Here is a 26,907-nt window from a genome sequence, read left to right as displayed (position 1 = left end):
ATCTATCTCTTAACACCATCCATATTGGATTTCTATTTGCCATATATTTTTCAACTGTACTGTGATGTTTTACAAAAATTCTGAACCCTTCTATTCTCATTGTTTCTACAGATTGTAAATTGAAAATGTTTTTTTTTGCTAAAAATATTGTTATATTATTGATCGATTGACTATGACTTTTCAGATCACCCAGTATTGCTATCTGCAGGGTTAGCTCCAGTTAAATATTGCAATCCTTTAGCCATTCCTGGACCTGTGTCCAAAAACAAGCTACAAATGGACAGTACCAAAACAAATGATCTAATGATTCTGTCTCTTCGCAGCAAAATCTGCAGAGCTGGGAAGATTCTATCCCCCATATAAATAACATTCTATTGGTAGCAAGAATTTTGTATAATAATTTATATAGAAAAATTATAAGTTTTGAATCCTGCGTCGTTTTGGGTATCAGTTCATAAACACTATGCCATGGAATCGGTACGTCAAAAATCTCTTCCCAACTATTTTGCAATCTATATGGGACGGCTGTCAATCCTTTGGTCCTTAAATGAAACTGGTATACTTTTTTATTTATCACAATTTTCTTTAACCAATTATGTTTAATGCAGGGCCGACAGACAAGTTCCTTACTTTTTCCCCCTTCACTTTCCTCTTCCATTTTTGCGGTAATGCTGCAATTATTTGGTTGTAATTTTGGGTAGAGCAGATATTTCCATATGTTTTTGTTAGCTGCATGTGTGACATAACTCCACCAGTCCTACCTATGATATCATTTACGAAGATTATACCTTTTTGTAAAAAATCTTTTATCAATTAGTATATTTGAGTTTAACCACTATTTGTTGCATTATTTGTTCTGTTGTTTCTGGAGGATTCAATTGAAATTGCAACCAACTTTCTATGGTTTGTTTTAGAAATAGTGATATTTGGGAGATGATTTCCTTTTCAAATAACTGAAAGTGAGAGGTTGTAATCTGAATAAAGGGGAAAAGGCCATTCTTGAACATTGGGTGAGACAATCTTACTAATTTGCTAGAGAGCCAGTTCGGATGTAAGTATAACTTTTGTATGACTGAAGCTTTTAGTGATAGGTCTAATCCTTTAATATTTAATAATTTCTGTCCTCCGAATTCATATTCATTATATAAATATGCCCGTTTAATTTTGTCTGGCTGGAATATTTTTTTCTCATATAATTAAAAAAACTGTTCGCTAGGCGTAGGCAAGACCTACAATGTTGTTGCCAGTAGATTGTTGACTTGATTCATGATGATGACTGCTAGCTAAGATTTTGAAAGTATGATGTAGACATGATCAGTCCAATCAAAGCTACCGTAGATATAACGTGATTTGACGTCATTTTCATCTGTGGCCAATGACCTTGAGCCTTCTTGGATGGGCACTTCTAATGTAACTCTATGGCAGCACCCAAGGGGCTTGAATTTTCGAGCCCTACCCTTAGATTTGGCGGTGACATAGTGTCCCCATGAGTGACAGAACACTGAGCCAATCACGGCGCAACTAGAGAACATTACCAACCCCTACACTCCGTATTTTATACTGTCTGCCCCACCACCACAGAAAGCACTGAGCTAGGCTGAAACACCTGCATTTTGGAGCTGCCTTACTCAAGAAAGCAAAAAAGAGACCATGTTTGTGTGCGGCTTTATTAACTAAATTATTTATTTTAATTTTTTACATTGTTTGCAAACTGATATGTGACACGTATTAATGCCAAAATAACATGCAAAACAGGCAACCAAAAAATTAATAAAAACATTATTATTAATATTGTAATTTTATGTGTGTGCAAAAACAGAGCCCTGAATGACGGGTTGCCACTGGTAGAGGCCCAATGCAGCTGTTTTTATATCAATATCAAATAATTTCTGGTTAACAATTAAGTACCTTACTGTAATAGATTTCCATTCAAATAGGCAAAATAGCTTTTTAGCAAAAAACTATTACTCAAAAAAACTGTTTCACAAGCAATACTTTTGCTAGGACTGTCTGGGAGTGGTCTGAGTGGGGAGGGGAAAACTGAAAACTAGCTGTTATTGGCAGAGAGTTTCGGAACTCTCGTTGTTATTGGTCTGCTAACCAATTTACCTAATTTGACATGTCACCATGGAAAGCTGGAACTCCTGCCCATGCAAACCTGCTGATTACAAAGTCCTGTGTAGATTGTATTTTCAAACAGCAACTATCAGGAAATAACAATGATTTAAAAAAATCCCACACTTTTACAGTGTTAGTTTCATCAGCTATTGTACAATATGATATAAAACACAGAATATTGACTGCACTGGGCCTTTAATGCAATGATCAGAGGGGTTTTCTATTCCAGTTTAGATGACTGTATTTGGCAGTAGTTTCTTACCTCACCTGTCAGTTACTGGCCCTTGCCAAGTGATCTCAGCTTCCAGATGTATCATTATAACGTTTCGTATCATTTTATTACTCTTAGTGAGCACTTTCCACTTTCCAGCACTGACTGATGGACAGGTTGACAACTGTGTTGTATTTTCTCCACTTTGAACGTACAGAGAGAGTTGAATGATTCATGGGCCTGAATGGTAGATGACATCTGCTTTCTGACTGATAGTAAATCAGAGCACATATCAGCTCCCAGTCAAGCATGTATGACATCAGGTCTGGCAGTCTGTTATCATTAATACAGCATGACCAGTATATTTCACATGAAACAGTCTACAGCATGACTACAGTATGCCCCAATCTCATTTTATGAACAGCCATCACTGTGGGGGACTTTATATAGTTTGGAGGTAATTCGTGTGTAGGTTTCATTTGATTCATTTTCAGTATAATGAAGTGAGGTTTAGATGTTTTTTTCTTTACTATTGTTCTGTCCATGGCAACCGTATTGTAATGCAATGAATCTCCCTCTCGCTGTTGCTCTCTCTCACAGACACACACACATTTAGAATTTCGACAGGGGTTTGCAACCTTATTAAGAAATGAGTGAAGATTATGAGATTTGCTGGTAATAGTGGATGAGTCATCAGTATCCATTAGTTTTTAATGAACAGTCATGTGCAGACAGAGGTCAGAGGGAAAAGGAACTGTTTAAGGCAAGGATCATCAACTAGATTCAGCTGCGGACCAATTTTTTCTTGAGCGGATGGTCGGGGGCCCGGAACATAATAAAACAAATATTTGTAGACTGCAAATTAACCGCAAGAAGCCTAAACAGATATAATATTTGACTAAAACAATAATTTCAAACCTTGATTACATTTGGGAACATTGTCCTGTGTAGGGTGCCGTCTTTCGGATGGGACGTTAAAACGGGTGTTCTGACTCTCTGTGGTCATTCAAAATCCCATGCCGCTTATTGTAAGAGTAGGTGTATTCACCCCGGTGTCATGGCTAAATTCCCAACCTGGCCACATTCCATCATGGCCACCTCATTCCTAATTGGCATATATCACTCCTAGCCTCTCCACCTGATAGCTGATGTGTGGTGAGCGTTCTGGCACAAAAATGGTCGCCGTGTATCACTGAGGTGGGTGCTACACATTTCTCCCTACTATGTAAAGCGCTTTGAGTACCTCAGTTGGTAGAAAAGTGCTATATAAATCCAATCAATAATTATGAATTATTATTTGTATACGATCACATATGTCTCTCTATTATACGTGGGAATACTTGGGAACAGATTTCCGAAATGAAAATCACTTGGAGCTGATTTCCTGGTGTTTTTACAGTCTTTTATGTCCAACAATGAAAATTAAGTTGGGGAACCCTGGTTTAAGGGCTCAACAGTATATTTCTCTGCTATTAGGAGTAATGCTGTTCTCTGCTGTAATTGTATTCAACTATACTGTAAGTTAAGGGAAAGAGAAAGGGATTTTGTGTGTGCACTTACATGCATGTGTGAGCGATATCTCTGTACTTAAGTGTCTTGTGTGTTTGTGGAAGCTTAACAGGAGGTAAACACAGGAAGTACAGATTACCAGTACATAATGATTTAAATGATACACTAGATGACTGATAGGGAATGCATTGTTGAAGCCACCATACCTCCATCTTGGCACTCCCCCACCAGTGTAAAACATTTTTTGAAAGCTATAGAAATGCATGTATTAATGTCTGCATTCGTCTTTGCCACATGTATTCTATTACAGACACGTAAGTGCATACTTTTAAATTATATTATTTGAGCAAAAAATAAAAAACATTTTCCTTAAATTACAATTTTTTTGAGATTACTAATGTTAATGTCTCCACTAGAACAACAAAAATACTGAAATACATGTAATTTGGTCCTTGAAACATTTAATATAAATACTGTAGAATTCCATTCATTCCTACGGAGGACTGCTCCTACTGGGGAGTGCCAAAATGGCCGACCGGTGGCTTCAAAGCCTCTCAATAGTAACAGCAATCCAGGGTTTATATGCATCATTGCAAGTACAGCAGTAGGCTAATCGAGCCTAAAGCCTGTTATTTGCTAGCTCTGGACTGTAGTGATTTAAAAGCAAATACAATGTTGGTAATCTTAGGCCTGGTTACAAGTGGAAACGTCTCCAGCAGCATGTTGAGGAGAAGAGAAGAATCCCCCATGCGTAATGGCGTTTCCCACAGCCCCTCCATTAGACTGAGAACACATGGCACTGAGCTCCTTCCTCACAGGACTCACTGTGATACTGGCACTGCTCTGTGTGTGTCACTGCTCTGTGAGTAGGGAGACTCAATCAGAATTCGTCATCATAATTCCAGCATGATATGGTGTAGATTTATACATTTAAAACAGAGTCAGTTAAAGGGCACAGCACTTTTGGTTAGAAAACTGAAATAGTTTATTATGGCAGTATTCTTAACATGCAGTACATCCATGACCAGAGCTTTAGATTGCTAGAAGAATTGATAGACTTAAAGGGACTTCATATATAATATATAATATGCCATTTAGCAGACGCTTTTATCCAAAGTGACTTACAGTCATGCGTGCATACATTTTTTTGTGTATGGGTGGTCCCGGGGATCGAACCCACTACCTTTGCGTTACAAGCGCTGTGCTCTACCAGCTGAGCTACAGAGGACCATCATCTCCAGCACCACCCAAACATCAACGTATGAAAATCGCGCGTTTCTAAAAGATAGAGGAAGATAAGTGTTTCCAATGGCATCATCAACAATTAGTAGTCAATGCCTACTCATAATTGGTTAAAATCACATAATGCATTTACATTACATTTACATTACACATAATGCACACCGATGGTGTCATTGGAAACACTTACAGTGCCTTCAGAAAGTATTCATAACCTTTGACTTATTCCACATTTTGCTGTGGAATTCGAATTGGAATAAAACAATGTTTTTATCTCTCCCATCTACACACAATATTCCATAATGACAAAGTCAAAACATGTTTTTAGACAGTTTTAGAAATGTATTGAAAATGAAATACAGAAATATCTAATTTACATAAGTATTCACACCCATGAGTCAATACTTGTTAGAATCACCTTTGGCAGTGATTTCAGCTGTGAGTCTTTCTGGGAAGTCTCTAAGAGCTTTGCACACCTGGATTGGACAATATTATTATTTAAAAAATTATTCAAGCTCTGTCAAGTTGGTTGTTGATCATTGCTAGACAGCCATTTTCAAGTCTTGCCATAGATTTTCAAGCCTATTTAAGTCAAAACTGTAACTAGGACACTCAGGAACAGTCAATGTCATCTTGGTAAGCAACTCCAGTGTATATTTTGCCTTGTGTTTTAGGTTATTGTCCTGCTGAAAGGTGAATTTGTCTCCCAGTTTCTGTTGGAAAGCTTGGATTTTCCTCTAGGATTTTCCCTGTGCTTAACTCTATTCTGTTTGTTTTTTTCCTAAAAAAACCTCCCTTGCCGATGACAAGCATACCCATAACATGATGCAGCTACCACCATGCTTGAAAATATGGAGAGTGGTACTCAGTAATGTGTTGTGTTGGATTTGCCCCAAACATAACACTTTGTTTTCAGGACATTAAGTTTTAAAAAAATCCCACATTTTTTGCAGTTTTACTTACATTTACATTTACATCATTTAGCAGACGCTCTTATCCAGAGCGACTTACAAATGGGTGCATTCAACTTATGATAGCCAGTGGGACAACCACCTTTTTTTATGGGGGGTGGGGGAAGAAGGATTACTTTATACTATTCCAGGTATTCCTTAAAGAGGTAGGGTTTCAAGTGTCTCCGGAAGGTGGTCAGTGACTCCGCTGTCCTGGCGTCGTGGGGGAGCTTGTTCCACCATTGGGGTGCCAGAGCAGCGAATAGCTTTGACTGGGCTGAGCGGGAACTGTGCTTCCGTAGAGGTAGGGGAGCTAGCAGGCCAGAGGTGGATGAACGTAGTGCCCTCGTTTGGGTGTAGGGTCTGATCAGAGCCTGAAGGTAAGGAGGTGCCGTTCCCCTCACAGCTCTGTAGGCAAGCACCATGGTCTTGTAGTAGATACGAGCCTCAACTGGAAGCCAGTGGAGTGTGCGGAGGAGCGGGGTAACATGAGAGAACTTGGGAAGGTTGAACACCAGACGGGCTGCAGCGTTCTGGATAAGTTGAAGGGGTTTAATGGGACAGGCAGGGAGCCCAGCCAACAGCGAGTTGCAGTAATCCAGACGGGAGATGACAAGTGCCTGGATTAGGACCTGTGCCGCTTTCTGTGTAAGGTAGGGTCGTACTCTGCGAATGTTGTAGAGCATGAACCTGCAGGATCGGGTCACCGCTTTGATGTTAGTGGAGAACGAAAGGGTATTGTCCAGGGTCACGCCAAGGTTCTTTGCACTCTGGGAGGAGGACACAATGGAGTTGTCAACTCTGATGGCGAGATCATGGAGCGGGCAGTCCTTCCCCGGGAGGAAGAGCAGCTCCGTCTTGCCGAGGTTCAGCTTGAGGTGGTGATCCGACATCCACACTGATATGTCTGCCAGACATGCAGAGATGCGATTCGCCACCTGGTTATCAGAAGGGGGAAAGGAGAAAATTAATTGTTTGTCGTCGGTGTAGCAATGATAGGAGAGACCATGTGAGGATATGACAGAGCCAAGTGACTTGGTGTATAGAGAGAATAGGAGAGGGCCTAGAACTGAGCCCTGGGGGACACCAGTGGTGAGAGCACATGGTGCGGAGACAGATTCTCGCCACGCCACCTGGTAGGAGCGACCTGTCAGGTAGGACGCAATCCAAGAGTGAGCAGCGCCGGAGATGCCCAACTCGGAGAGGGTGGAGAGGAGGATCTGATGGTTCACAGTATCAAAGGCAGCGGATAGGTCTAGAAGGATAACAGCAGAGGAGAGAGAGTTAGCTTTAGCAGTGCGGAGAGCCTCCGTGACACAGAGAAGAGCAGTCTCAGTTGAATGACCAGTCTTGAAACCTGACTGGTTTGGATCAAGAAGGTCATTCTGAGAGAGATAGCAGGAGAGTTGGCTAGAGACGGCACACTCGAGTTCTGGTCTGTAGTTGTTGACATCGATTTTTTGAGGAGGGGTGCAACTCTCGCTCTCTTGAAGACGGAAGGGACATGGCCAGCGGTCAAGGATGAGTTGATGAGTGAGGTGAGGTAAGGGAGAAGGTCTCCGGAAATGGTCTGGAGAAGAGAGGAGGGGATAGGGTCAAGCGGGCAGGTTGTTGGGTGGCCGGCCGTCACAAGTCGCATGATTTAATCTGGAGAGAGAGGAGAGAAAGAAGTCAAAGCATAAGGTAGGGAAATGTGAGCAGGACCAGCGGTGTCATTTGACTTAATAAATGAGGATCGGATGTCGTCAACCTTCTTTTCAAAATGGTTAACGAAGTCATCCACAGAGAGCGATGAGGGAGGGGGAGGAGGAGGGGGATTCAGCAGGGAGGAGGTGACAAAGAGCTTCCTAGGGTTAGAGGCAGAGGCTTGAAATGTAGAGTGGTAGAAAGTGGCTTTAGCAGCGGAAACAGAGGAAGAGAATGTAGAGAGGAGGGAGTGAAAAGATGTCAGGTCCGCAGGGAGTCTAGTTTTCCTCCATTTCCTCTCGGCTGCCCGGAGCCCTCTTCTGTGAGCTCGCAATGAGTTGTCAAGCCACGGAGCAGGAGGGGAGGACCGAGCCGGCCAGGAGGATAGGGGACATAGAGAGTCAAAAGATGCAGAAAGGGAGGAGAGGAGGGTTGAGGAGGCAGAATCAGAAGATCGGAGGGAGAAGGATTTAGCAGAGGGAAGAGATGATAGGATGGAAGAGGAGAGAGTAGCGGGAGAGAGAGAGCGAAGGTTGCGATGGCACATTACCATCGGAGTAGGGGCAGAGTGAGTAGTGTTGGAGGAGAGCGAGAGAGAAAAGGATACAAAGTAGTGGTTGGAGACTTGGAGGGGAGTTGCAGTGAGATTAGTAGAAGAACAGCATCTAGTAAAGATGGGGGGGGACGGTGAGAGGGTGAGGTCAAAATAGGAAAGGAGTGGAAAGAAGGAGGCAGAGAGAAATGAGTCAAAGGCAGACGTAGGGAGGTTAAAGTCACCCAGAACTGTGAGGGGTGAGCCATCCTCAGGAAAGGAACTTATCAAGGCGTCAAGCTCATTGATGAACTCTCCAAGGGAACCTGGAGGGCAATAAATGACAAGGATGTTAAGCTTGAATGGGCTAGTGACTGTGACAGCATGGAATTCAAATGAGGAGATAGACAGATGGGTCAAGGGAAAAAGAGAGAATGTCCACTTGGGAGAGATGAGGATTCCTGTGCCACCGCCGCGCTGACTAGATGCTCTCGGGGTATGCGAGAACACATGGTCAGACGAGGAAAGAGCAGTAGGAGTAGCAGTGTTTTCTGTGGTAATCCATGTTTCCGTCAGCGCCAAGAAGTCGAGGGACTGGAGGGTAGCATAGGCTGAGATGAACTCTGCCTTGTTGGCCGCAGAACGGCAGTTCCAGAGGCTGCCGGAGACCTGGAACTCCACGTGGGTCGTGCGCGCAGGGACCACCAGATTAGAGTGGCAGCAGCCACACGGTGTGAAGCGTTTGTATGGCCTGTGCAGAGAGGAGAGAACAGGGATAGACAGACACATAGTTGACAGGCTACAGAAAAAGGCTACAATAATGCAAAGGAGATCGGAATGAAATGAACTAAACATCTGGGAAAGCGAGAGAGCGGGGCCTCCCTCACTTACGTTTCACTGAAACACTCAAATACACTGCTCAAAAAAATAAAGGGAACACTTAAACAACACAATGTAACTCCAAGTCAATCACACTTCTGTGATATCAAACTGTCCACTTAGGAAGCAACACTGATTGACAATACATTTCACATGCTGTTGTGCAAATGGAATAGACAACAGGTGGAAATTATAGGCAATTAGCAAGACACCCCCAATAAAGGACTGGTTTTGCAGGTGGTGACCACAGACCACTTCTCAGTTCCTATGCTTCCTGGCTGATGTTTTGGTCACTTTTGAATGCTGGCGGTGCTTTCACTCTAGTGGTAGCATGAGACGGAGTCTACAACCCACACAAGTGGCTCAGGTAGTGCAGCTCATCCAGGATGGCACATCAATGCGAGCTGTGGCAAGAAGGTTTGCTGTGTCTGTCAGCGTCGTGTCCAGAGCATGGAGGCGCTACCAGGAGACAGGCCAGTACATCAGGAGACGTGGAGGAGGCCGTAGGAGGGCAACAACCCAGCAGCAGGACTGCTACCTCTGCCTTTGTGCAAGGAGGAGCAGGAGGAGCACTGCCAGAGCCCTGCAAAATGACCTCCAGCAGGCCACAAATGTGCATGTGTCTGCTCAAACGGTCAGAAACAGATTCCATGAGGGTGGTATGAGGGCCCGACATCCACAGGTGGGGGTTGTGCTTACAGCCCAACACCGTGCAGGACGTTTGGCATTTGCCAGAGAACACCAAGATTGGCAAATTCTTCACTGGCACCTTGTGCTCTTCACAGATGAAAGCAGGTTCACACTGAGCACATGTGACAGACGTGACAGAGTCTGGAGACGCCGTGGAGAATGTTCTGCTGCCTGCAACATCCTCCAGCATGAACGGTTTGGCGGTGGGTCAGTCATGGTGTGGGGTGGCATTTCTTTGGGGAGCCGCACAGCCCTCCATGTGCTCGCCAGAGGTAGCCTGACTGCCATTAGGTACCGAGATGAGATCCTCAGACCCCTTGTGAGACCATATGCTGGTGCGGTTGGCCCTGGGTTCCTCCTAATGCAAGACAATGCTAGACCTCATGTGGCTGGAGTGTGTCAGCAGTTCCTGCAAGAGGAAGGCATTGATGCTATGGACTGGCCCGCCCGTTCCCCAGACCTGAATCCAATTGAACACATCTGGGACATCATGTCTCGCTCCATCCACCAACGCCACGTTGCACCACAGACTGTCCAGGAGTTGGCGGATGCTTTAGTCCAGGTCTGGGAGGAGATCCCTCAGGAGACCATCCGCCACCTCATCAGGAGCATGCCCAGGCGTTGTAGGGAGGTCATACAGGCACGTGGAGGCCACACACACTACTGAGCCTCATTTTGACTTGTTTTAAGGACATTACATCAAAGTTGGATCAGCCTGTAGTGTGGTTTTCCACTTTAATTTTGAGGGTGACTCCAAATCCAGACCTCCATGGGTTGATACATTTGATTTCCATTGATAATTTTTGTGATTTTGTTGTCAGCACATTCAACTATGTAAAGAAAAAAGTATTTAGTAAGATTATTTCATTCATTCAGATCTAGGATGTGTTATTTTAGTGTTCCCTTTATTTTTTTGAGCAGTGTATAACTCTCCCAACTTCCACTTAAGAAATTATAATTGTTGTAAACTACAGCAGTTCAATGTTTTCTAGGAATAGACTCTAACTTAGTTTATTCAGCTAACTAACTTGGTACAGTATTCTTCCGTGAAAACCGTCCAGGGCACCGATTCCTATGACGCCATAGCCAACTAGCATGCCAGCCTCCAATAACACGGTTTAGCACCAATACTCGGTTACAACAAACCAGTGTGTTAACACGCCAAACAGATCATTCGTGTCCGTGTCTAACGTTGTGTAAAGTTTTGGGTTAGTTTTGACAGTTTGAGTGAGTACGTCGTCAACTTATTCAGCCAGTTAGTTAGCTAGAATAGTTAGCATACTAGCTAGCCATTGCTCTCTGCCAACGAACCACCCCTCCTCCGACGGCACGAAACACACAGAGAGAGCCAAGCTAACGTTAACTAGTCACCCATGTCCCGAATTCCCTTGAACGACTCTTGTTACCAGTATGTAAAAACAAAACAAAAATAAATGTAGGTTATAACTTACCCTTAGTAGCTACTGTTAGCCATTTAAGTGCAAAGCTAGCCACTGAATCGATTCAGCCAGTTCGCATCTGTCTCAACGGAGAGAAAGCGTCTCCAAATATTACAGCTAGGTCGTTCCAGCTATTGTTTAGTTAGCTATCCAGGTAGCAACAAGCTAGTTACATTTCCAGTACAGTAGCCACTAACTACCTAATGTTAACGCTTCAGATAATGAGGTTAGAAAAACAGCTGAATGGTAGCTAGCTAGCTGGCATAATTACAGGTACTCTTAAGTGTGAAATTACATTGGAAACAATTATCCACAGTTGCTAATAGTTACCAGTAGCTACCCGCTAGCTAGCTAGCTTTATTGGTCCAGGTAGTGGGTTAGCTAGCCTCGTGCTTCACCGGGCTCAGCCGAATACAATACTTACCTACAATAACCTACAATATCTACATAGATAAACGACCTACAATACCTAACTACAATGCCTACCTACAATCTAAATACATGGTTTAAGCTTTACTCGACACCATATTAGAAGCCAAGCTTACCTCCCGCTAGAGAAAATACAACCTCACCCGACCAGACCAGGAACAATATCAAAATGTATACTTCAGTGCCTTATTGCAAACAGGATGCATGTTTTGGAATATTTGTATTCTGTACAGGCTTCCTTCTTTTCATGCTGTCATTTAGGTTAGTATTGTGGAGTAACTACAATGTTGTTGATACATCCTCAGTTTTCTCCTATCACAGCCATTAAACTCTAACTGTTTTAAAGTCACCATTGGCCTCATGGTGAAATCCCTGAGCGGTTTCCTTCCTCTCCGGCAACTGAGTTAGGAAGGACACCTGTATCTTTGCAGTGACTGGGTGCATTGATACACCATCCAAAGTGTAATTAATAACTTCACCATGCTTTACTTTTTTTTTTAACTCATCTACCAATAGGTGCCCTTCTTTGAGAGGCATTGGAAAACCTCCCTGGTCTTTGTGTTTGAAATTCACTGCTCGACTGAGGGACCTTATAGACAATTTTATGTGTGGGGTACAGAGATGGATTAAAACACTATTATTAAACACTATTATTGCACACAGAGTGAGTCCATGCAACTTATTATGTGACTTGTTAAGCACATTTTTTACTCCTGAACTTATTTAGGCTTGCCAATACAAAGGGGTTCAATACTTATTGACTCAAGACATTTCAGCTTTTCATTTTTAATGTCTAAAAAACAGAGTTCCACTTTGACATTATGGGGTATTGTGTGTAGGCCAGTGACACAACATCTCAATTTGATCTATTTTAAATTCAGGGCTGTAACACAACAAAATGTGGAAAAAGTCAAGGGGTGTGAATACTTTCTGAGGGCACTGTATCTTCCTCTATCATAGAAATGTGCCATTTTTACATATGTTGACGGGTGGTGCTGGAAATAATGAATATGAAGTTGAACATTTTTTAAATGTCCCTGTAGGAGCAACATGTTCCAGAATACACCGACAATACCATGTTTGTTTCAAACTCTAGTCGCAGCTTTGTTCCTCTGTCTTCAGGGAGATTGTGACATGAATGATTTGGACCTGCTTCCCCTCTATCCGGCTATGTATCAGATGGCTTATAACCCACGCTGGGGACTGAGACATGTATATGGCAGAGTTTTCACAAGTGGAGAAATTCAATCCCTGGCTCCAGGCAAGATTTACAACTGTGTCTGAAAGAAGAGAAGAGGAGAGGAGAAGTGAAGAGAGGACAGGACAGGAGAGGATAGGACTGGAGGATGTGACGGAGCGGTGCGGGGGTGCCCACACGGACAGGACAGACAAACAGCTGTCACAGCTAGTAGGCCCATTGTTCGTACTGGGCTTTATATCCCAGCAGTTTTTTTTAAATACAGCGCTTGGCTAAGAGGGACAGGCTCCTAATGGGAGAGTTTCTTAGTTTCCCTTCTGTCACAGCATCAGCAAAGAAACTGGCGCTGACAGAGCCGACTGAGCCGTAATGAGGGAAGAGAAGTAAGGCTTGGGAGCCTGCGGTTAGCGTCACATTTAGAGAGTGAGCAGGAGGAGTTCACAGGTGAGGGCTGACTGTGCTGTGACTGTACTGCTGGACTGGTCACAGCTCCCTGAAGCAGTGACTGTGTTAATTAAGCCTCGCACAAAATGCACCAAATGTGAATCTAGCATTCATCTGCCGGTTGTTCAGTGTGCTGTGTTTTAAGGACCACCCGCTGTAGATGTCTGATTGCTGAAATTTTTCACACGATTTTACATGTAAAATTGGTGCACACTTGGTGCGGAAATTACGTTCAGAGGTGATAAGTACTCTCTGAGCCCTTAGATATTCAGTCTGCTGGTTCTCTTTAACAGGCATGTGATTGTGGTGCTGTGCTGATCTGTTCACACACTATTATTATCTCAGGGCTGATGTTAGGAAGTGTGTTCTGTGACAACGTGGCTCTGGAATGGGAACACACAGTACTGCTGCCCGGTGGCACTGCTTTACTGAACCTGAGGGAGGATCTGACAAGCCCTGGCAGTGTTGGTCTGGGATACAGGGACAGGATGTCAACAGACTCTGAGGTTTCACTTAATGCTTTGGGACATCCAACTAGAAATATTTTTAGTCATGCAGAATTCTGTATATTCTGGGCAATGCGCGTTGGATGCCATAGAGGAAACATATCAGTGACATGACTCCTTTATGTAGTTTTTGTGTGGACTGTTTTCACTTCATTCAACAACATTATGAATTGCGTTAGAGTAGGCAGTAGAGGGATGTGTTTTATCTCTAATTTAGTATACATTTAGTGAATGATAATCACATGGTCAAGTACCACAGTGAGCACATGCTGCTGTGCTTCAAAGAGAGGCTGAGTGGGAGAGACACAGGGAGAGATGTTATCTGTCTGCTCTGGCCTAAAAGAGCTGACTGAAAGGCTTTTGAAATCAGGTGAAACCGTTGATGTTCACAGTCGGCATTATTACTTTGTAAAGGTTTGGTGAATTGACGTTGAAGTGACAGTTTGTTCTATTTGTGATAAGGTCTGAGGTAGCCCTCTTACAAAGACTTGAGGCATAATTCAAGTTTTGAATAAAGGAGAGAGCATTCATTTCTCTACCATAGAGACCAACAGATGAATATCTGTATTCCCAGTCATGTGAAATCCATAGATTAGGGCCTAATGAATTTATTTTAATTGACTGATTTCCTTATATGAACTGTACCTCAGTAAAATCTTTGAAATTGTTGAATGTTGCGTTTATATTTTTGTTCAGTGTAGAATAGATATGACCAGTATATTGACTTTTAGCTACCTTTATGTTTCCCCATCTGGTCTCAGTGGTCAACATATACTGAGTGTACAAACATTAAGAACACCTTCTCTTTCCATGACATAGACTGCCCAGGTAAATCCAGGTGAAAACTTAATGATGTCACTTGTTAAATCTGCTTCAATCAGCGTAGGGAGGAGACAGGTTAAAGAAGGATGTTCAAGTCTTGAAACAATTGCGACATGGATTGTGTATGTGTGCTATTCAGAGGGGGAATGGGCAAAATAAACGATTTAAGTGTCTTTGAACAGGGGTGTTGTGCAACTCAATATTAGGAAGGTGTTCCTTAATGTTTGGTATACTCAGTGTATACTACTTAAAAAATATCCAGCCATGTAGTAAAAGGTCCCCATTTCTGTCCTCTGCTCTTTGTCACCTTGCATTGTTATAAAGTGGTAATGACCTAAATCAGTTTATATCCTCAGAGATAAAGGTGAAGGCAGATTAACCACATACAGTATTGAATTATCCTCCTCTTGCCTTTGCTCAGTCCCTCTGTGGTCTCCTCTAAAGGCTGTAGTGCCCTGAACTAGAATAGATATGACCAGGATATTGAATTTGAGCAACCTTTCTGTTTCCCCATCTGGTCTCAGTGGTCAACATATACTGAGTGTACAAAACATTACACACTACAAAAGTATGTGGACACCACTTTAAATGAGTGGATTCTGCTATTTCAGCCACACCCGTTACTGAAAGGTGTATAAAATCGAGCACACAGCCATGCAATCTCTATAGACAAACATTGGCAGTAGAATGGCCCGTACTGAAAAGCTCAGTGACTTTCAACGTGGCACTGTCATAGGATGCCACCTTTCCAACAAGTCAGTTTGTCAAATTTCTGCCCTGCTAAAGCTGCCTTGGTCAACTGTGCTGTTATTGTGAAGTGGAAACGTCTAGGAGCAACAACAGCTCAGCCACGAAGGGTTAGACCACACGAACTCACAGAACGGGACAGCCGAGTGTTGAAGCGCGTAGCGCGTAAAAATCGTCTGTCCTCGGTTGCAACACTCACTATCGAGTTCCAAACTGCCTCTGGAAGCATAGTCATCACAATAACTGTTTGTCGGGAGCTTCATGAAATGGGTTTCTATGGCGGAGCAGCCGCACACAAGCCTAAGATCACGGATGCCAGGAGAACACTACCTGCTCAAATTCATAGTGCCAACTGTTAAGTTTGGAGGAGGAGGAATAATAGTCTGGGGCTGTTTTTCATGGTTCGGGCTAGGCCCCTTAGTTCCAGTGAAGGGAAATCTTAACGCTACAGCATACAATGACATTCTAGACGATTCTGTGCTTCCAACTTTGTGGCAACAGTTTGGGGAAGGACCTTTCCTGTTTCAGCATGACAATGCCCCAGTGCACAAAGCGAGGTCCATACAGAAATGGTTTGTCGAGATCGGTGTTGAAGAACCTGACTGGCATGCACAGAGACCTGACATCAACCCCATTGAACACCTTTGGGATGAATTGGAACACTGACTGCGAGCCAGGCCTAATCGCCCAACATCAGTGCACGACCTCACTAATGCTCTTGTGGCTGAGTGGAAGCAAGTCCCCGCAGCAATGTTCCAACATCTAGTGGAAAGCTTTACCAGAAGAGTGGAGGCTGTTATAGCATCAAAGGGGGGACCAACTCCATATTAATGCCCATGATTTTGGAATGAGATGTTCGACGAGCAGGCATCCACATACTTTTGTCCATGTAGTGTACATTGACCAGGTGAATCCAGGTGAAAGCTATGATCCCTTATTGATGTCACTTGTTAAATCCACTTCAATCAGTGTAGATGAAGGGGGAGGAGACAGGTTAAAAAAAGATGTTTAAGCCTTGAGACAATTGAGACATGGATTGTGTATGTGTGCCATTTAGAGGGTGAATGGGCAAGACAAAATATTTAAGTGCCAGGCGCACCGGTTTGTGTCAAGAACTGCACCGCTGCTGGGTTTTTCACGCTCAACATTTCCCGTGTGTATCAAGAATGTTCCACCACCCAAAGGACATCCAGCCAACTTGACACAACTGTGGGAAGCATTGGAGTCAACATGGGCCAGCATCCCTGTGGAATGCTTTCAACACCTTGTAGAGTCCATGCCCCGACGAATTGAGGCTGTTCTGAGGGCAAAAGGGTGGAGTGCAACTCAATATTAGGAAGGTGTTCTTAATGTTTGATATACTCAGTGTATACTACTTAAAATATCCAGCCATGTTGTAACTCAGACAGACTTATATGCTAATATACCGTGTGCTTTCTAGTGACAACACTGGAATCATGTAGTGTTAAGGTCAAATGAATCATGAACTCTACCAAGTACCAGGACATTTTAGCCATAAACCTGGTTGCCTCTGCCAGGAGGCTGAAACTTGGCCTCAAGGAGTTCTTCCAGTAAGACATGACCCCAGTAACACATCAAAATCCACAAGGATTTATATTTTATATTTGAGATTCTTCAAAGTAGCCACCCTTTGCCTTGATGACAGCTTTGCACACTATTGGCATTCTCTCAACCAGCTTCATGAGGAATGCTTTTCCAACAGTCTTGTAGGAGTTCCCACATATGCTGAGCACTTGTTGGCTGCTTTTTCTTCACTCTGCGGTCCAACTCATCCCAAACCATCCCAATTGGGTTGAGGCCAAGTCATCTGATGCAGCACCATCACTCTCCTTCTTGGTCAAATAGCCCTTACACAGCCTGGAGGTGTGTTTTGGGTCATTGTTCTGTTGAAAAACAAATGATAGTCCCACTAAGCCCAAACCAGATGGGATGACATATCCAAGAATGCTGTGGTAGCCATGCTGGTTAAGTGTGCCTTTAAATCTAAATAAATCACTGACAGTGTGACCAACAGAGCACCCCCACACCATCACACCTCCTCCTCCATGCTTCACGTTGGGAACCACACATGCAGAGATCATCCATTCATCTACACCTCGTCTCACAAAGACACGGCGGTTGGAACCAAAAATCTCAAATTTGGACTCATCAGACCAAAGGACAGATTTCCACGGGTCTAATGTCAATTTCTCGTGTTTCTTGGCCTAAGCAAGTCTCTTCTTATTATTGGTGTCCTTTAGTAGTGGTTTCTTTGCAGCAATTCGACCATGAATGCCTGATTCACACAGTCTCCTCTGAACAGTTGATGTTGAGATGTGTCTGTTACTTGAACTCTGTGAAGCATTTATTTGGGCTGCGATCTGAGGTGCAGTTAACTCTAATGAACTTATCCTCTGCAGCAGAGGTAACTCTGGGTCTTCCTTTCCTGTGGCAGTCCTCATGAGAGCCAGTTTCATCATAGCGGTTGATGGTTTTTGCGACTGCACTTGAGGAAACTTTCAAAGTTCTTGAAATGTTCCGTATTGACCGACGTTCATGTCTTAAAGTAATGATGGACTGTCATTTCTCTTTGCTTATTTGAGCTGTTCTTGCCATAATATGGACTTGGTCTTTTACCAAATAGTGCTGTCTTCTGTATACCACCCCTACCTTGTCAAAACACAACTGATTGGCTCAAACGCATTAAGAAGGAAAGAAATTCCACAAACTTTTTACAAGGCACACCTGTTAATTGAAATGCATTCCAGGTGACTACCTCATGAAGCTGGTTGAGAGAATGCCAAGTGTGTGCAAAGCTGTCATCAAGGCAAAGGGTGGCTACTTTGAAGAATCTAAAATCTAAAATATATTTTGATTTGTTTAACACTTTGGTGGTTACTACATGATTCCATGTGTTATTTTATAATTTTGATGTCTTCACTATTATTCGACAATGTAGAAAATAGTAAAAATAAAGAAAAACCCTTGAATTAGTAGGTGTGTCCAAACTTTTGACTGGTACTGTACATGTTGGGTGTCTTGCTCTAGGACGCCCACAGGCCTCTCAAGACTCAACTGAAGGTCCCCCTGTGCAGTGCCTTCGGAAAGTATTCAGACCCCTTGACTTTTTCCACATTTTGTTAGGTTACAGCCTTATTCTAAAATTGATTAAATCGTTTTTTCTACACACAATACATCAATCTACACACAATACCCCATAATTACAAAGCAAAAACTGGTTTTTAGACATTTTTGCTCATTTATTTGTAAAAAAACGGAAACATCACACATACATAAGTATTCAGACCCTTTAAGCAGGATTGTTGTTGAAGCACCTTTGGCAGGGATTACAGCCTTGAGTCTTCTTGGGTATGACGCTACAAGCTTGGCACACCTGTATTTGGGGAGTTTCTCCCATTCTTCTCTGCACATCCTCTCAAGCTCTGTCAGGTTGGATGGGGAGCGTTGCTGCACAGCTATTTTCAGGTCTCTTCAGAGATGTTGGATTGGGTTCAAGTCCGGGATCTGGCTGGGCCACTCAAGGACATTCAGAGACTTGTCCCGAAGCCACTCCTGCATTGTCTTGGCTTTGTGCTTAGGATCGTTGTCCTGTTGGAAGGTGAACCTTCACCCCAGTCTGAGGACCTGAGCGCTCTGGAGCAGGTTTTCATCAAGGATATCCCTGTACTTTGCTCCATTCATCTTTGCCTTGATCCTGACTAGTCTCCCAGTCCCTCCCACTGAAAAACATCCCCACAGCATGATGCTGCCACCACCATGCTTCACCGTAGGGATGGTGCCAGGTTTCCTCCAGACGTGACGCTTGGCATTCAGGCCAAAGAGTTCAATCTTGGTTTCATCAGACCAGAGAATCTTGTTTCTCATGGTCTGAGAGTCTTTAGGTGCCTTTTACTGAGGAGTGGCTTCCATCTGGCCACTCTACCATAAAGGCCTTATAGGTGGAGAGCTGCAGAGATGGTTGTCCTTCTGGATTGTTCTCCCATCTCCACAGAGGAACTCCAGAGCTCTGTCAGAGTGACCATCGGGTTCTTGGTCACCTCCCTGACCAAGGCCCTTCGCCCCCGATTGCTCAGTTTGGCCGGGCGGCCAGCTCTAGGAAGAGTCTTGGTGGTTCCAAACTTCTTCCATTTAAGAATGATGGAAGCCACTGTGTTCTTGGGGACCTGCAATGCTGCAGAAATGTTTTGGTACCCTTCCCCAGATCTGTGCCTCGACACAATCCTGTCTCGGACCACTACGGACAATTCCTTCGACCTCATGGCTTGGTTTTTCCTCTGACATGCAATGTCAACTGTGGGACCTTATATAGACAGGTGTGCCTTTCCAAATCATGTCCAATCAATTGAATTTACCACAGGTAGACTCCAATCAAGTTGTAGAAACATCTCAAGGATGGTCAATGGAAGCAGGATGAACCTGAGCTCAATTTCGAGTCTCATAGCAAAGGGTCTGAATACTTATATACAGTGCCTTGCAAAAGTATTCATCCCCTGTCACGCCCTGGCTCTGGGGACTCTTATATGTTGAGCCAGGGTGTGGATTTTCTATGTTTTGTTTTCTATGTTTTTGGTTCTAGTTCGTTTTGATCTATGTTGGCCAGGGTGGTTCCCAATCAGAGGCAGCTGTAGCTCGTTGTCTCTGATTGGGGACCATACTTAGGCAGCCTGTTTGGCACTAGTATTTTGTGGGATCTTGTTCCGTAGAGGTTTGTGTTGTAACCTAGGACTTCACGTATCGTTTGTTTATTGTTTTGGTTTGTGTTGTGTACACTAATAAAGAATGTACGCTTATCACGCTGCGCCTTGGTCCGCTTCATCTGTCGATGATCGTGACATCCCCCTTGGCATTTTTCCTATTTTGTTGCATTACAACCTGTAATTGAAATTGATTTTTATTTGGATTTCATGTAATGGAAATACACAAAATATAGTCTAAATTGGTGAAGTGAAATGAAAAAAATTACTTGTTTCAGAAAATTCTAAAAAATAAATGGGCGTGCATATGTATTCATCCTCTTTGCTTTGAAGCCCCTAAATAAGATATGGTGCAACCAATTACCTTCAGAAGTCACATTATTGAACTAATTAAGTCCAACTGTGTGCATTCTAAGTGTCACATGATCTGTCACATGATCTCAGTATATATACACCTGTTCTGAAAGGCCCCAGAGTCTGCAACACCACTAAGCAAGCGGCACCATGAAGACCAAGGAGCTCTTTATACAGGTCAGGGACAAAGTTGTGGAGAAGTACATATCAGGGTTGGGTTATAAAAAAATATCTGAAAACGTTGAACATCGCACGGAGCACCATTAAATATATTATTTAAAAAATGGAAAGAATATGGCACCACAACAAACCTGCCAAGAGAGGGCCGTCCACCAAAACTCATGGACCAGGCAAGGAGGGCATTAATCAGAGAGGCAACAAAGAGACTAAATATAACCCTGAAGGAGCTGGAAAGCTCCACAGCTGAGATTGGAGTATCTGTCCATAGGACCACTTTAAGCCGTACATTCCACAGAGTTGGGCTTTACGGAAGAGTGGCCAGAAAAAAGCCATTGCTTAAAAATAATAAAAAAAGCAAATATGTTTGGTGTTCGCCAAAAGGCATGTGGGAGACTCCCCAAACATATGGAAGAAGGTACTCTGGTCAGATGAGACTAAAATTGAGCTTTTTGGCCATCAAGGAAAACGCTATGTCTGGCGTAAACTCAACACCTCTCATCACCCCGAGAACACCATCCCCACAGTGAAGCATGGTGGTGGCAGCATGCACTAAACATCTGAAGTATGAAAAATGTATGCACTCACTAACTGTAAGTCGCTCTGGATAAGAGCGTCTGCTAAATGACTAAAATGTAAAAAATGTAAAATGTTTTTCATCGGCAGGGACTGGGAAACTGGTTAGAATTGAAGGAATGATAGATGGCGCTAAATACAGGGAAATTCTTGAGGGAAACCTGTTTCAGTCTTCCAGAGATTTGAGACTCGGATGGAGGTTCACCTTCCAGCAGGACAATGACCCTAAGCATACTGCTAAAGCAACAAGTGGTTTAAGGGGAAACATTTAAATGTCTTGGAATGGCCAAGTCAAAGCCCAGACCTCAATCCAATTGAGAATCTGTGGTATGACTTAAAGATTGCTGTACACCAGCGGAACCCATCCAACTTGAAGGAGCTGGAGCAGTTTTGCCTTGAAGAATGGGCAAAAATCCCAGTGGCTAGATGTGCCAAGCTTATAGAGACATACACCAAGAGACTTGCAGCTGTAATTGCTGCAAAAGGTGGCTTTACAAAGTGAATACTTTCCAAGGCACTGTATGTATACCGAGTATGTCCACATCACCATCAGACCATTTTATTGGTAAACTACACGGTAATGTAAAAGTTGTATTTTAAGTGATCCAATACGTAATATAGTACACTTATCATAATTTGGTTGTAATCCAGAGCAGTTAGAACATTTATCTAGATCCTCTATGAGGCTGGGGAGGGATCCAAGTTGTGGATTTAAGAGAGAACATAAATCATCAGCATACAATGACACCTTTGTTTTTAAGCCCTGGATTTCTAATCCCTTGATATTATTGTTGGATCTGATTTTAATAGCTAACATTTTGATGGCCATAATATATAGATCTGCCGATAGTGGACAACCTTGTTTTACTCCTCTTGACAGTTTAAAACTTCCGGAGAAATAGCCATTATTTACTATTTTACACCTAGGGTTACTATACATGATTTTAACCCATTTTATAAGAGATTCTCCAAAATTGAAATGTTCCAGGCATTTATATATAAACTCTAGTCGTACTTTAACAAAAGCCTTTTCAAAGTCAGCTATGAATAGCAGGCCTGGTTTCCCAGATGTTTCATAGTGTTCTATAGTTTCCAGTACTCGCCTTATATTATCTCCAATGTATCGTCCATGTAAAACACCTGTCTGATTAGGATGAATATTGTCCAACAATACCATTTTAATTCTACGCACTATACATTTTGCACCTGTGGTGTTTGTTTGTGGAAAAGCAATTTTAATGTAACTCCCTCTTTTCCCATTTCCTGTATAAATGTGTGCTGTTGTCATTGTTTTGGAGCCAGAGGGTTTTAATGGGACAGGGTATTTACTGAAATGTACCCTTAGGGAGCTTCAAATGGCTAATTCAAGTGAAATTGCCTTTTCACTTCTGCAGGATGCCTTCTCTAACTCCTTTGTAGTTTATATGAAGCTAAACATTTTTCATGCCTAGGCACATGGAGGTGGTACAGGCTCACTGCTGCTACACAGACATCATCATCATCATGTCCTTTGATAGCTGCCCACTCCTGGACTGTCTGAAAGGGCTGGCATCCCTTGGTGTGGATCCAGTTCCCACAGGCTGGGTCAGTTAGAGCCTGAGACCCATGCAAAAAAAAACGTTCATTTTGAATGGAGTGGCGTGATCCCTGTAGTTGTAGTATGCATTAGCTCAGGCCCTCTGGTCCAGTGAGAGCCTCAAGCAAAGGATCCAGGGGTGAAGCCAAGGCCATGGGTTCCCTATGATGCATGGAGATACAGAGAGATGTGAAGAAGTCTTTACCATCAGAGATGATGAAATGAAAGGCCCTTTGAAGTTTGCATGTGGTGGTTACCCAGTGGAGGAAGAAACTGGGCATTACCCCACCCTGCTGGGTCAGTATGGAGTGCAATGTAGCAGTGTAAGGTAGTAATGTAGGCTACTAGGTGATACAGTAACCACTGGTGTAAGATGCCTGAGAATACAATTTGTTTCTGAGAAAACATGATTTCATCCTGGCATCATGGTGTAACATAAACTGTTTTTCACAACAGATGGCTGCCAGAGAGAGAATGCTCATCCAGATAGATTGAGAACTGTTTAAGGCGCTTAGAAACGGTCATGGGTAAATGTTTTCTGACTATAAATACGCAGAGTGATAGAATTCACATAACACATTGAATGGCATGTTATTTTGTGTTATAAAAGTTAACCTACATTCTGAGAAGAGACAAATATCTTCCACAAAACAAAATTATGAATATGAAAGCAAGCGGATTACAAGATGTCTAGATGCACTTCTCCTTTATAAAGTACAAATATTGGTTATGAGCTCCTATGAAATCCCCAGTGAATCAATGCCCAAGGCTTAGCACAGTGTTTGGAAATAATCAGCAAGCTCCAGTTTACTAATATCAAATCGAGGTGCAATCCTTAACACTTTTGCATCTCTGTTGTCTAACTATCCTTAGGTGTCCATCACTGGCTGTCCGTATTGGATGTGTAACAATTAGCTAAGTGTTTGCTCTTTAGCCAAGATGAATAATAGATCTGGTGAATGATTGTTAAGACACAGAGCAACAGAGCAGGGTTGGTGAGAGACTATACAGTACACATAGGCTAAAGAGCAGTAATTAACACACTCCATTGAATGTGGTCAACATATACACTGTACACAGTACAGTAATGTTTGGCCATATTTGTTACTGGTCCATATGTGTTATTGGTTATTGGCTATGTCGTCGAAACCAAATCTAGTCACCACGATCACACAAAGTCTGGCCATGTGAGTCAGAAGTAGGATATTGTATTTTGGATATTGTCCTGTAGTATTGAGGAATGATGTAGAGCTGTTCTTGTGACTAGTGTGGGCGGTGTGTTACCAGGAGAACAGCCCAGGGTCAGGTTGACTGACTGACTGAGACAGACAGGGTTTGTTGTCTCTGTCTCTGTCTCAGGCTATAAAGCAGCATGCATGCTCCACATAGCACACCATCATGGGAAAACACATAACGGGTGTCTTGTAGAAACGGTGAAGGCATAAAGGTAGACCTTAGTTACAGCAATCTATCAAAAGCAAAGATGTCAAAGGTACAGCTGAACTCCCCATGTCCTCAAGATGAAAGTTGTCAGTTAGATAACGTCCTAACCTAGATTTGGCCTCGAGAAATGACAGCTGTCTATCAGTTGACATAATGGTAATGACAGGTGTCAATCATGTCATGATATTGATAGCATTATGACTTATGTATTACAGATGAAGGATCTTCATTGAATGACCCTATTGCAGGATAACTTTTCTGAAATGCAGGACATGTAAAACTTGTAGTATATTTGAGGTTTAAAAAGGCTTCTGAAGTTTGTAATTTTCACTTTGAAATAGACTTGATTATCCCTTACAAAAAATGTATCAACCCCTATAAAAATGTCAATTAATTATAATCCACATAATAATTCACATTTCATGTTGCTGCAGGATTATTTTCCTGCTGTAGCAAACTGGCTCAAATTAAAGGGAGACTTCGGGATTTTGGCAATGAGGCCCATCATCTACTTCCCCAGTCAGATTAATTTGCGGATGCCATTTTTATGTCTCTGTGTCCAGTATGAAGGAAGATAGAGGTAGTTTTGAGAACCAATGCTAACTAGCGTTAGTGCAAAGACTTCCAGTGTCTATGGGTATCTGCAGATACCCATAGACTTCCAGTCATTGCGCTAACGCTGGTTAGCAATTGTGCTAGTGCTAGTTAGCAACTGCACACGGAGACATAAAAATGTATCCCTTTAAGATCCTACACCTGTACTGTATGTCACTGTCATGTGAAGTATTATGGTGGTTACTTGTCTATGGATTTACAGTTGTGTCACATTGTCGGCACAAGCAGATAATTATCAGAAATGGAGAAGTATAGGAATAGTAATGAGTTTGAATTCTGCAGCTGAGTGCCCAAGTGAACAGCTTTTATTTTCTGGCATGATGTAGTGAAGTCAGTGACAGTAGATTGTTCCCTGGCATGTAGTGAATCTGTGACAGTGGATTTGTCCTTACCCAGGCTTTGTGCTGCTGAGGTACTCCCACACTGCTCTGCTTTCTAGCACAAAGAAAGAGCCTCCATTCCTTCTGAAGCCTCCCACAGTGTCCTCACTCCTCACAGGGTTTTAATATGCCGCATTATGCTCCCAGGCTGAAAACGTTAAAAAATGAACGCTGTTGCCTCTGAATTTTGTTGTGTAAACTGTATTTGCTGAATGGAATACTCAATTGTAGGAATGTGCACCTCCCACATAGATTTGCTCTTTGCATTTTATAATGCCTTCTGTTGAATGGACTGGAAGGCTGTAACTTTGTATCATTAAGCTCATGTACCTAGCCCACTCTCTCTGTCCACTAATATAGACCAGACTAGAATACAGCTCACCTGGCTGGCTCCTCACAAATCACAAAGGTGTCTGCCTGAGCAGGAAGTCCATCAGCAGACTAAATGTGGATGACATTTTTAGCTCCTAGATCCCCCCTGTCTCCATAACAACTAAGGAGCAGCCCAGACTTGGTAATGATTTGGAGAAGGGGAGGAGGCTCAAGTGTGTCTGTGCTCAGCTCATCCTAGATGGAATAATATAATTTATATCTCTGTATGGACGTGCTATTTTAATAGCTCTGTCCAGTCTTAATTAAAATGGCTGACACCCCAGTGTCCTGACACCCTAGATGTGGCTAATCCTCACCACAATATGGCTGCAGCTCTTCTTTTCAGACTATAATTGGATCTGTGCCATATTCAACATACTCTGTATTATTTCTGTGTAGCACTGTTAACAGAAAATTACAAAATTGAGATATAGGCCTAACAATGGTTGAAAAAGGTTCTCCCTTCTTTGTTTTATGAAGACATATCAACTGCAGCCGCATCATCTGCAACACTGGCGTACTGTCAGATCTGGGCAAAGAGAAGGGAAGGGCAGAAATTAATGAGGGCGAAAGCAGTGAGAGGGGTGACCAGGGGTTGTCTATCGCTCCTATTATGGTGTGGAGTGAATCGCACTGGAAGTGTGTAAGAGAGAAAGGGGGTGAGGTGAAAATAGGGGGCGGAGGCTCTGGTTCCCCCCCCCCCAAGTGTTCACAGCATAGTGCCACTATAACGTAGAGGAGGGAAGGAGCGATGAAGGAGGAGAGGGGACTGAGAATACACAGTCAAAAGTAAACACACCGGCCTCCCATATGTCTATTTTACCTGCTGCACTGCATCTCCAATGAGTTCCCTCCTATTAGGAGGCACATCAAAGAAAGGATAACATTTGCATTTTATAATGGCCTGCTTCACATGTGTTCCAGGTACTAGCTGATATTTACTTAGAGCCTGTGGACTGCACCATTCATCCAGGGGGTAGAGAAAAACACCTAATAGGCTATTTCTTTCTGGGCATGCGGGGCAGGGGGGTGGGGGGGGAATGCTTTCCCATGTGAGAATGCTTTCCCATGTGAGCGGGAAAGCATGCTCATGCAAGAGCGGGAACGCCCACTTACACAGACAGGAACCTTGTCTCTTTCTTTACCTCGTACTAGCCTGAAGTTAAATTGATGGAGCTGCAGTCTTCATTTCCTAAATAGAATTTGTCAGTGCCTTCCTCCTACGCAGTGCAGACAAAAATAAGACTTGTTTTCTCCTGCATTCACTGCCTGGTGTACCAGTAAAAACAGATTGCTTGAA

The 26,907-nt window shown here is 43.0% G+C and overlaps 1 protein-coding gene across 1 annotated transcript in view; it reads left to right on the top strand.

Annotated features, from left to right (window-relative positions):
• LOC311148386 (voltage-dependent R-type calcium channel subunit alpha-1E-like) overlaps positions 1–26,907 on the top strand; it is a gene marked incomplete at both ends in the record, with an annotated part of 178,622 nt that overhangs the window by 71,417 nt on the left and 80,298 nt on the right. The gene's annotated exons all lie outside the window — the stretch shown is intronic.

This window comes from Coregonus lavaretus, assembly GCF_964263955.1.
Source record: "Coregonus lavaretus genome assembly, chromosome: 21".
NCBI lineage: Eukaryota > Metazoa > Chordata > Actinopteri > Salmoniformes > Salmonidae > Coregonus > Coregonus lavaretus.
The sequence above is the reverse complement of the archived record's forward strand: the minus strand, read 5'-3'. Positions and strand labels throughout refer to the sequence as shown.